The 12,618-nt window shown below is 45.3% G+C and overlaps 1 long non-coding RNA gene across 1 annotated transcript; it reads left to right on the top strand.

Annotated features, from left to right (window-relative positions):
* Nucleotides 1-2,501: 2,501 nt before the first annotated feature.
* On the top strand, nucleotides 2,502-11,065 carry LOC144504770 (uncharacterized). Its single transcript, XR_013499696.1, has 4 exons — nucleotides 2,502-2,530; nucleotides 7,362-7,403; nucleotides 8,615-8,657; nucleotides 9,438-11,065. It is a non-coding gene; the product is annotated as an uncharacterized LOC144504770 (long non-coding RNA).
* Nucleotides 11,066-12,618: the final 1,553 nt, after the last annotated feature.

The raw sequence follows: 12,618 nt of genomic DNA on the forward strand, positions 1-12,618 counted from the left end.
TCTCTGAATTCCCCGACAGAGCAACATCTCTGTATTCCAGCCTTAAATGTATTTAACAATGGAGCATCCACATCCCTCTGGGTGCAGCACTGGAGAGATGGTTGCTGAGTTTGTGAGGTTTGGTGAGTGTGGACAGGCAGAGAAAGCGGATCATTCCTCATCCTCCCAACTTCACACAAACAAGCGTTTGGAAGCTCTGGGATTGTTTTGAATGTTCTGTGATTCTTTGGTATTGGTGCAAACTGCTACTGGATCACGGGTCTCTGCTCTGCTGTATGACTGATCTCTGGGATTGTTTCAGATCCATAAAAAAAGGCAACAATGTTAGAGGAAGAAGCCATTATGTTGCACTGGCCTTTCATTCCAGGCTGTTAACTTGCCACGTATCAAAGGGACATGTTTACCCGAATGTGCTCAGCAGAAACTGATGGAAACAGGTTCTGTCTGATTTTATTTCCATTCAGGTCGATGTACATTACTCAAACTGAAGCTGTAGTGTGTGTAACATTCTGATATTTTACAGAAGAATCATCCTCCAATAATCCCTGGATTTCAGATCCCGTTGTGTTAAGCCTGGCTATCATTCTGCCCTTGGTTGTCTTGTTCTGCATTGCTCTGCTCACAGGTTATCTTGTAAAAAAGAGGTTCTGTTCAGCAAAGAACTCCACACCAAGGTAAATACGATTCATCTTGTGTCTGCTGCTGTAACTGGACAGGGGCACTATTTTATAACTTGCTGCTTTTAGTGAGGAGTAACTTTTCCCTTGTCACGTACAGTTCATGCGGAGTGACCTGCTACTGATGAGAGCCACACATGTCCAGATGCTCAACTGGTGCCAGTCATCTCCAACTGTCACGGCATCACACTTACTCCAGCACTGACCAACAGGCACCTAACCTGCTGCTGAGAGTCAGGAAGGTTTTAACAGTTAAAGTACGAAACATCACCCTCAGGATATAAGTGCTGGATAATTCCCCACCTAGCCCACCGAATGAACTAGATCAGAGCGCTGGTTTCATGCCTGTGTCTCGCTCGCTGCACAGTCCCTCATGATGCTCAGACCAAGTGAGAACAGTTAGAATGGACACTCTGTGTAAGCAGCCTACCTCAGCCATTACCCTCCCCACAAGGAAACAATCCAATCATATTTACCCACCCTGTTCCCACATCTCTTCAGTTTCCTTTTCCATCACCTCCCCCTCGAATCTAATCTCAATGCTGACATTATTTCTGCCTCACCCTCCCTTACGTGGCCAGGAGTTCCAACCTGTCTGGAAGAGACTGAGACACAGGTTCTGTCCCCTTGTCCCCAATCCAAACTCCCTGTGTGTCTTCTCGCTGCTCCCCGGGCTTTATTTAGGAAATGATTCAGTTGATCTTGCTCATCCGTGAAATCTTCCATAAAAAACTAATATGGGAAATCCATGTTGAAAAATCTAAACTGCATCTCCACCCAGAGTGTGAATATTACAGCGCTGTTCTGTGGTAAAGCCGCAATGAAGCTAATGTGTGGCATTTCTTTAGGGTTCCTGATGGAGACCAGAACCCTGTGTACGAAACAGTGGATAGTAAGTAAACTCATTCAATCATTATTGCAAAGCTTGGCAGGAATTACTCTCAATCCCAGATGTCCCTTTGATGCTGATAGTTTTGTGATGTAATTAACTTGCGAATAATTTGACCAATTCATTGTCTGATTGACAGAATTTACTGTTAAAGGTTGTAAATCTACATCCTACAGAATGAAGATGGCAGGAGGCTGCCCCCAGCCTTGTAGCTGCACTGTGAAACACCCCCTCAGTGTGGCAATGCTGCAGCCAGTGGTCCCAAAGAGATAGAAACTTCCAGAAAGCCCAAGGAACCAGCTTGTAGTGATCACGCCTTTGTAGATCGAGCACATTGTCCGTTCCCAGAGGGATTCCTCGGGATAGAGAAGGTTCAGATCTGACCCAGTAAAGAGTTTAAAGATGGTGAGGTTTTGATGGAGAGAAAACCTATTCCCTCTGGCGAACGGATCAATAACCAGCGGTCATCGATTTCAAATCACTGGGTAAAGATCTCGAGGGCAGATGGGGAGAAATGAGAATTGTCGGGATGTGGAATACTCGAGCTGGGAATGTGCTGGAAGCTGATTCCAGAAATAATCAGAAAAGAGAGTTGGACAAGTGCTGGAGGATGAGGAATTTCCAGGATAGTGGATAAAAAGCAGGAATGTGGGATGAAGCCCAATGGCTGTATTAATGACCTAGTACAGGCCGAATGGGGCGAATGGCCTCCTCCTGTTGTGTGAGATTCTGATTTGGATGATGAGGTTTCGAAGACAGTGCAGCTGATGGAGAATAATCCACACGTCCCCCATTAGCTTCACTCTGAGAAAACTGCCCAAGGTGACACTGGGATTTTTCATTCGCTCTCATTCCAAGTTGAAAAAGCTCCATCTTTCCGTGGATCTATTCAGAAGTAACATCGTTGTGTTTCCTTTCAGATAAAACCCAGAGCAGCAATCAAGAAGCAGCTTCTTCTGCCTTGGTAAGGAAATGCCGTACAGCTGTTGTGTTTTACTGTATTTTTCATACTTCAGCTTTGCAAACTGCTTCCAAAATAGGCAGCACATTGTATTCCACAGGAGCACGACCCATATTACTGTAAGAATGACAAATCATTGCTGTGTTACAGACAGGAGAGTGATAGCAACCTGCGCTGAGTTCTCCACACCACCTGTCTCAGCAGAAGCACTTTTGAATTCTTTTTGAAGAATGTGGCGGCACCTTTTCCCAATCCTTTGTTTTGTGTGAACCAATGTACGAAGAAACTGCAGGAAACTCAAGTTATCATTAACACAGAAAGTTAACTTAAACCTGGAGAGGAATATTCACAACTTCCCACTCCACCACACACACACACCCTCACACACGCCCTCATACACATCCACACACACACCCTCACACACACCCACACACACCCCCTCACACACAACTTCATACACACCCTCACACACACCCTCACACACACCCTCACACACACCCACACACACACCCACATACACACCCTCATACATATCCACACACACCCACACACCCTCACCCACATACCCTCACCCACACACGCACACCCGCACACGCACGCCTGCACACCTTCACACACGCACACCCTCACACACGCACACCCTCACACGCACACCCTCACACGCACACACACATCCACACACACACCCTCACACACACACCCTCACACACACACCCTCACACACACACCCTCACACACACACACCCTCACTCACACACACACCGCGCACACATCCATGCACATACACCCCTTCACATACACAAAAACCCATACACACGCGCACTCACATACATGCACAATCACACGCGCACTCACATGCGCACTCACACAGACGCACACGCAGATACATGGACACGCATACGGACACACCCACAGACACTGTGGCCACACTTGGAATACTGTGCACAGTTCTGGGCTCCCTATTATCGAAAGGATATTATTAAACTAGAAAGAGTGCAGAAAAGGTTTACTAGGATGCTACCGGGACTTGATGGATTGAGTTATAAGGAGAGGCTGGATAGACTGGGACTTTTCTTCCTGGCGTGTAGGAGGCTGAGGGGTGACCTTATCGAGGTCTATAAAATAATGAGGGGCATAGATGAGCTAGATTGTCAACATCTTTTCCCAAAGGTAGGGGAGTCTAAAACTAGAGGGCATAGGTTTAAGGTGAGAGGGAGAGATACAAAAGGGTCCAGAGGGGAAAATATTTCCATTCAGAGGGTGGTGAGTGTCTGGAACAAGCTGCCGGAGGTAGTAGTAGAGGCGGATACAATTTTGTCTTTTGAAAAGCATTTAGATAGTTACATGGGTAAGATGAGCTTGCGGAGCGCCGCTCCTTCACCAGGTTAAATTGCACTGATCTGATGAAGGAGCAGTGCTCCGAAAGCTCGTGCCACCAAATAAACCTGTTGGACTTTAACCTGGTGTTGTGAGACTTCTTACTGTGCCCACCCCAGTCCAACGCCGGCATCTTCACATCATAGGTAAGATGGGTATAGAGGAATTGGGCCAAATACGGGCAATTGGGACTAATTTAGTGGCAAAGACTGGGTGGCATGGACAAGTTAAGCCAAAGGGCCTGTTTCCATGCTGTAAACCTCTATGACTCTATGACGCATGCGCACACACACGCACACACACACACATACACACACACACACACACTTGACAAACAAGTACATGCAACATCATGCACAGATACTCCCTCATTCATTAGGAACTACTGGGAATAGGTTGGTAAGACTCACCTGTACTTTGCGCTTCTACTGGCTCGTGCCTGACCTCTGCTTCTCTCGAGGAACTCCATCACGACCCACAATGCACCCTCAGTATAGGGAAGGCTCTACCTCCCGTTGTATCAAAGTGAGAATGGGAGATGTGTGAAAGAGAGATGAGATTGCTTTCACAGGATGTGGACATCGCTGGTTAGGCCAGCATTAATGAATGGCAGGACACTGGAAGCTCAGAGGGACAGATGGATTTTGGAGCACTTATTCACAGATCCCTGAAGGTGGCGGGACACGTGAATAGGATAGTTAAAAAGGCAAATGGGACACTTGCCTTTATCTCTACATCCTCCTCCCAGATCACCCTCTCACTCTCTCTAACAGAGAACCGCAGGGACTGCGGCAGTTCAAGATTCCAGCTCACCACCAGGGAGGTGGAGGCAGGTTCGATCGAGGTATTGGAAAGGGAATTAGATTGCTATCTGAAAAGAAAGAATGTGCAAGACTGTGGGGATAAGGCAGGGAGTAGGACTCGGTAGAATCCTCCATCAGAGAGTCAGTGCAGACCCGATGGGTTGAAGGGCTTCTGCCTGCATTGTAAAGTTTCTGTGAGAGGTTGTGTTTGTAATGAACTGTAATGATGCACATTACAGACTTTGTCAGGAACACAAAGAGAATTTATGAATTCGGAAACACTGTGCAGAGGCCAGCAATCCCCCGGCTGTCCCAGTCCCTAAATGTCTTCAGACTGTCTCCGCGTAAGGTAGGACTCCACCCCGTGGGGTAATTACCCACTCTCTGTGCTAATTGGTTCCTCAAATCAGGTAAACCACTTCTGCTGTGTTGCCCTTAAAGGGACAGTCACCACATTCCCCCCTATTTAACTCTCTTATACAATCTTCAACAACTAAGTTACTCAAGCTCAAATTCTAACTAAACATTACACACCTGAGTTGGACAATTATAAATCCAGTCTCTGAGGGGTTTTCTGTATCGTGTAGAATGGTGTAACTCTGTAGTCTGAGATACTTCCACACAATGGACATTAACAGGAGTGACAATAACGCCTCCCTCTTCTGGCACAGGCAGTTCATTACAACTTGTTTCCACGGACACATCAGTTTGTCTATAATGGGCCAATCGGGTACTTTGGTGCTCACAGGTTCAAAAACCTTTCATGACGGTTCATTGATGAGATCTTGAGGCTTGTGTCCAAACACAAACACTTTTATTAGAAACCATAGAAAATTACAGCTCAGAAACAGGCCTTTTGGCCCTTCTTGTCTGTGCCGAACCATTTTGTGCCTAGTCCCACTGACCTGCACTTGGACCATATCCCGCCACACCCCTCTCATCCATGAACCCGTCCAAGTTTTTCTTAAATGTTAAAAGTGACCCCGCATTTACCACTTTATCCGGCAGCTCATTCCACACTCCCACCACTCTCTGCGCGAAGAAGCTCCCCCTAATATTCCCTTTAAACTTTCCTCCTTTCACCCTTAACCCATGCCCTCTGGTTTTTTTCTCCCCTAGCCTCAGCGGAAAAAGCCTGCTTGCATTCACTCTATCTATACCCATCAAAATCTTATACACCTCTATCAGATCTCCCCTCAATCTTCTACGCTCCAGGGAATAAAGTCCCAACCTATTCAATCTCTCTCTGTAACTCAGCTTCTCAAGTCCCGGCAACATCCTTGTGAACCTTCTCTGCACTCTTTCAATCTTATTTACATCCTTCCTGTAACTAGGTGACCAAAACTGTACACAATACTCCAAATTTGGCCTCACCAATGCCTTATATAACCTTGTAAGAAGTTTAACAACACCAGGTTAAAGTCCAACAGGTTTATTTGGTAGCAAAAGCCACACAAGCTTTATATAACCTTACCATAACACTCCAACTTTTATACTCGATACTCCGATTTATAAAGGCCAATGTACCAAACGCACTCTTTACGACCCTATCCACCTGTGACGTCACTTTTAGGGAATTCTGTACCTGTATTCCCAGATCCCTCTGTTCAACTGCACTCTTCAGAGTCCTACCATTTACCCCGTACGTTCATCTTTGGTTTGTCCTTCCAAAGTGCAATATCTCACACTTGTCTGCGTTAAATTCCATTTGCCATTTTTCAGCCCATTTTTCTAGTTGGTCCAAATCCCTCTGCAAGCTTTGAAAACCTTCCTCACTGTCCACTACACCTCCAATCTTTGTATCATCAGCAAACCTGCTGATCCAATTGACCACATTATCATCCAGATCATTGATATAGATGACAAACAACAATGGACCCAACACCGATCCCTGCGGCACACCACTAGTCACAGGCCTCCACTCAGGCTCCACTATTGTTAGGCTTTAACTATGTACAGTTCCAAATATAGTCTTGCATGGAGCTGTTCCATACAGGCTTGCTGCTTTTCCATTTGCGGGACAGTTTTAGCAATCTTGTTCTGGGAGTAATCTCAGTTTCTTTCTCTGTCTGAATTGCTGATTCTGCATCAATTCCAATGTTTTAGCTCTTCAGTTAATTTCTCACTGTCAAGCTTCCTTCTTCAAGCTCTCATTCTCCTGATACAATTCTTCACTGAACCTGTTCTTATTTCCGAGTTGTTTTTTAAAGAGCTCAGTTTATTCTCTATTGTCTCATTAAATTCTTCATCTTGACTTCATTTTGTCAATTTTTGCAACTTTTTTCCAATTTGTTGTCAGTGATTTCATCTTGTTGTTTTAAACACTGTGCATCCCCCAGCTGTCTCAGCCCCTACACATCTTCAGACTGTCTCTGCGTAAGGTAGGACTCCACGCCGTGGGGTGATGACCCACTCTCTGTCCCAATTAGTCCCTCAAGTCAGGTGACCCTCTTCTCCTGTGTTGCCCTTAAAGGGACAGTCACCACATGTACTTTACCTCTTGCTGAATGAAAGTGTTTTAGAAATAATCAGATTCATGGAAACATAAATGTCTCCAGATTATAATTCCTGACCCTTTGTAATCAGGATTTAATATTTTCCCATTTTTACTATAGCTCCTTGACCTAATCTTTACAGTTTACATCTTGTTTCAGAAATTGAAAGATTCTCCAGCAGACTTGGACCCAACGTACATGGTAAATATCTCTCCCCACAATGCACTGGGATATGTCTGAGGATCAACATTCACCACATGCTAAAGTTTCCGCTTTCTGGGATCTCATTGGCCCCAAGTATTCTATTGACAAGTCTATCCACGAATCACAAGCAATGGGAATGGGTTAGGTGACGAAACAAATATCCAACCATGTTGGACATCCTACTGGATTCTCATGTCATTGGCTTAGTGTGCTGGTGAATTACCATCTCCACTTTCCAATCTCATTGCGGTCCAATCCCAGCCTCACACCATCACCCCCTTCCCCCCGCAAGCCACAGGGACAAACCTCATTATCTCCCCCTCGAGCACCAGAGACTCTCTGCTCTCATTCCCAATCCTCTGTCTCCATGATCACTGCCAACCTCACAAAGCTGTGGCCACCCACTGTGTCCCACAATTATCAGAGAGAGTTAAAACCCTCCATTAATATCCCTCCTCTCACAACCTCCAAACACCTCAAATCCCTTTACACCGAGTGAAGAGCTTTGGACGTGCAGTCATTGTTGTAGTTTGGGATAGAAAGCAACCAATTGGAGCACAGCAAGAACACTGGGAGAGCTCTGCTGCTTTTAGAGTATTAAATCATAAATATGGGGTGAGGATTCACTGCGCCCCCTCCAGCCTGCTCCACTCGTCAACACAACCATGGCCAATCTTCTCCCTCACATCCACTGTCCCAGCCATTCCTCAAACCACTTAATTCCCAGAGAGACCCAAAATCTGTCTATAGCAGCCTTAAATTCACTCAACGAAGGAGCACCCACACCCTCTGGGGTAGCGAGTTCCAAAGATTCACAACCCTTTGAGTGAAGACATTTCTTCAATGTCGTGCTGTGAGATTCAGCACATCCACCTGACAGAGGGCCTCGGTCTAACACCTCGTCCAAAAGACTGCACTTCTGACACTACAGCACTCCCTCAGTACTGCACAGAAAAGGCAGCCTGGGTTATAGAATCAAACCTCGAGCCTGGGGTTTGAAGCCACAATCAGCCTCAAATTCAAACATGCTTCCACTGAGCCAACACGTAGGAATTGGGGAAGCTGCGAACATCCATCCAAATACAGTCAAATAAATTACTTTCACCTTGAAGCGAGTGTTGTTAGAATGTAAAAACATTCCAAATAAGCCTCTCATTGTGCACATGTTACGAGATCACAATTTCTAACATGTCTCTATTTTCTGTTAGGCGTTACAGCAAAGACCTGAGTCGATATACAGTGACCTTAAAGGTATGTTTCTATTCCATTTCACCAAGGTTCAGGAAAAGCAGCTGATTTAGAACTATAGAATGCCTACAGTGCAGAAAGAGGCCATTCAGCCCATCGAGTTGGCACGACTCTCTGAAAGAGTATCTCACCCAGGCCCTTCTCTCAGTCCTATCCCCATAATCCTGTGCGTTCCCATGGATAATCCACCTAACCTATACATCTTTGGAATCCATGGTGAAACTGATGCAAACTTTCACTCACAATGGACCCATAACAACAACACTGCATAGAATTGACAGAGAGCTGTGAGTCCAGTGTGGCAATGGACCATTATTAACCCCATGTGCTAACACACTGAATGCTGTGTGTGATATATAACAAATACACACGCGCATTTCCACACCTGGACCTGAATATAGACAAATAGACACACGTTCACAAATGTACATAGACACACAAACATACAGAACCATCCACAAACACACATGTACTTACACACATACATTCAGTAACACGCACACACACATTTCACACCGTGATTCCCAATATGTGGAGTGGGAATACTGAACAATTTCGCTTCCTACCCCCTCAGTGTTAAGACCAACTGTCGCCCCGACTCCCATTCCATCTGGGATCAACTCACTCAGCACAGGCTGGAGATAGAGTCTTGGAGTTTCTAGTCATTAATAATGGAATTACAACCTGGAGATCCTCATCAGAGGACCGGAAATGATCCTTTATTCTCACATTTGCTGCAGGATTAATTTTGGAAACTAATTGATTTTAATTTTGTTTGAACAGGCGATAAACAAACTCCCGATTCCTGAACTACAGAAGATAACGTTTCATATGATACCATTCTGAGAGCAGGAGCATAGGGACCATCAGGAACATGTTCAAAACAGTGTCCTCATTTCATAGATCAACTCCTTATCCTCACATTCTCCCCACTTTCCCAATTCCACCCAGCATCTTTCCCCATTTCCCCACGCTGCACTGTCGCTCCTCACCAATCTACCTACCTTCGCCCCATTTCCCCATTTTCCACTATGTTCTTCTCAGCAATCTCCCCACCTTCTCTCCGATACACAGTCCTAACTCCTGATCTTCCAGACTAACACCCAACCCAACAAGCTATCCCTTCCCCCCACACCCCTACCCCACTTGTCCCCTCATTAAATTGCTCAGTTCCTACTCCCTCCATAAACATTCCTCTGTTATCCATTTATTTATTTATCCATTTATTCTGCCTGATCCCATGGCCCTACATTCATAGAACCATAGAATGGCTGCAACACAGAAGGAGGCCATTCATCCTGGTGTCTGTGCTGACCCTCTGAAGAAGCAATTCACCAAATGTCACTCCCCTGCCTTTTCCCCATAGCCCTGTCAACATTTCCCTTTCAGATAAGGATCCAATTCCCCTTTGAAATCCTTGATTAACCCTTCATCCACCAGACTCTCTCAGGCAGTGCATTCCAGATCTTACCCAGTCGCTGGGTCAAAAGGTTTCTCCTCGTTTTGCCATTGTTTCCTGTGATAATTACTTCAAAACTGTGTCCTCTGCTTCCCCATCCTTCCAGCAATTGGAACAGTTTCTCCCGATCCACTCTGTCCAGACTCCTCCTGATTTTGAACATCTCTATTCAATCTCCTCTCAACGTTCTCTTCCCCAAGGAGAACAGTCCCAATTTCTCCAATCTATCTTCATAACTAAAATTCCTCATCCCTACAGCCATTCTCATGGTGATTACTGACACCAGAAGTGCGGTCGGATGGTCAATAGGATCGAGGAGGTTTGTGTGGGGCTGGAGGAAATTCCAGATGGTGTTTATTGCAGTAAACTTCAGATTTCAATCTCCCTAATTATCACTCTGTAGTTTTTAGCTTTAGTTTAGTTCTCTCAGTAGTTTTATACTCGACTATATTAGATAATCCAAGTGAGCAGTGTACCTCAGATTTCATACAGCTGTGTAGAAAATACACACAGAAACAGGCCATTCGGCCCATTAAAGCCGACACAATCTGTGCCAATATGTATCAAGACCGGACAACATTCAGTCTTGGGCTGACAAGTGGTAAGTAACATTCACACCACACAGGTGCCAGGCAAAGACCATCTCCAACCAGAGAGCATCTAACCATCTCCCCTTGACATTCAATGGCATCACCATCACTGAATCTCCAACTATCAACAACATGGAGGTTACCATTCACCAGACACTGAACTGGACTGGCCATATCAACACTGTGATCACCAGAGCAGGTCAGAGACTGGGAATTTTACAAATAGTAACTCACCTCCTGACTCCACAAAGCCTATTCACGAATTACATGTCACAAGTCAGCAATGTACTGGAATACTCCCCACTTGCCTGGATGGGTGCAGCTCCAACAACACTCAAGAAGCTCGACACCATCGAGGACAAAGCAGCCCGCTTGATTGGCATCACACCTACAAACATTCACTCCCTCCACAACCGACACTCAGTAGCAGCAGTGTGTACCATTTACAAGATGCCCAACAGCAATTCACCAAAAATCCTTCGTCAGCACCTTCCAAACCCATGACCACTTCCATCTGAAAGGACAAGGGCAGCAGATACATGGGAACGCCACCACCTGCAAGTTCCCCTCCAAGTCACTCACCATCCTGACGAGGAAATATATCGCCGTTCCTTCACAGTCACTGGTTCACAATCCTGGAATTTCCTTCCTAACGGCATTGTGGGACAACCCACAGCACGTGGACAGCAGCGATTCAAGAAGGCAGCTCACCACCACCTTCTCAAGGGCAACTAGGGATGGGCAATAAATGCTGACCAGCCAGCGACGCCCATCTCCCATGAATGAATTTTTAAAATCCCACCACTATTCTTTATTTGCTTACTAACTTTCCCTTAACTGTATCTATGCCAATCGCTTCAATGAGGAAATGGAGCATGTTTTAAATAATTTGTATTTGTATATGTGGGAATTTTAAATAAGTTATCGCTTCAATTAAGTTTAATTCTGTAATTCTGTATTTGTGCTAAAAGGGTGAAATCTTCAATTTTAGTTTCATTTTTAAAAGTTGTTTGCAAGTCTATACCATGGTTTAGATGTCTGCATTGTAATGATGGTTTTACAATGTTAAAGCTAATACAGGGTTAAATAAAGAGGCAATTGCTCAGTAACCAGGGGCCACACAGAGACAGTCAGAGCAGTTAGTTCAGTTGAAAGAAAGTAACCCAGGAGTAAGCAGCTCTCTCAGAAACTGCTAGAAAATGTGGGACAATGCACAGCGACAGAAAGCCAGTCCCAAGCTAAAGAACAGAAAGTCCTCAAGACCAGCGAATGGGACAGAACGGAGTTCCAGGAGGACTGTGAAGATAAAGGAATGAAGAACAGAAATCTGGAAAAAGGTTGTGTTCAGTGAAGTCAGGAGCAGAGAGAGAGGCTCCAAGTTAAAGACAAGGGTGCAGGGTACAGACCTAAGACATGCCAGCTTGTGGAAGATTGGTAACAAGTTAGTATAGCCTGTGAAGCAGTTGTGTTCTGTTGGCACAACTGGGCATCTGAGAGAGTGTGTGGGAGGTGAAACTAGAATGCATGTGGCAATCCTGGGCAGAGGAATACCAGAAGGAGAGGTTGAAACCCTGGAGGTAGATCCTTGGTGATCACATTGAGTAAAAGCATCATTTGGGAGAAGATTCCAAGGCTTGTTCTTCAAGAGCAGTGATTGGCATTCCTCATGTGAAAGTCAGAGTTCCAGTCAGATAATTGGCTCACAGCGTGAAAACCATTGGTGGGGGGAGGGGGAGTGTGGGGGTGGGGGTGGAATGGATGAGAAATCTACAGAAATTGTTTTGGTGGCATCTGTCACTTAGTTTCAGAGTGTGGGATGTCCGACCACAACTTTTCTCTTGGTTTATATGGACTGCGTACTTACTGAGTATATTCGAGTTTAAGATAGGATTTAGTAACTTGTGTTACCCCTAAC

The sequence above is a fragment of the Mustelus asterias genome, chromosome 15 (genome assembly GCF_964213995.1).
Source record: "Mustelus asterias chromosome 15, sMusAst1.hap1.1, whole genome shotgun sequence".
Classification (NCBI taxonomy): Eukaryota; Metazoa; Chordata; class Chondrichthyes; order Carcharhiniformes; family Triakidae; genus Mustelus; species Mustelus asterias.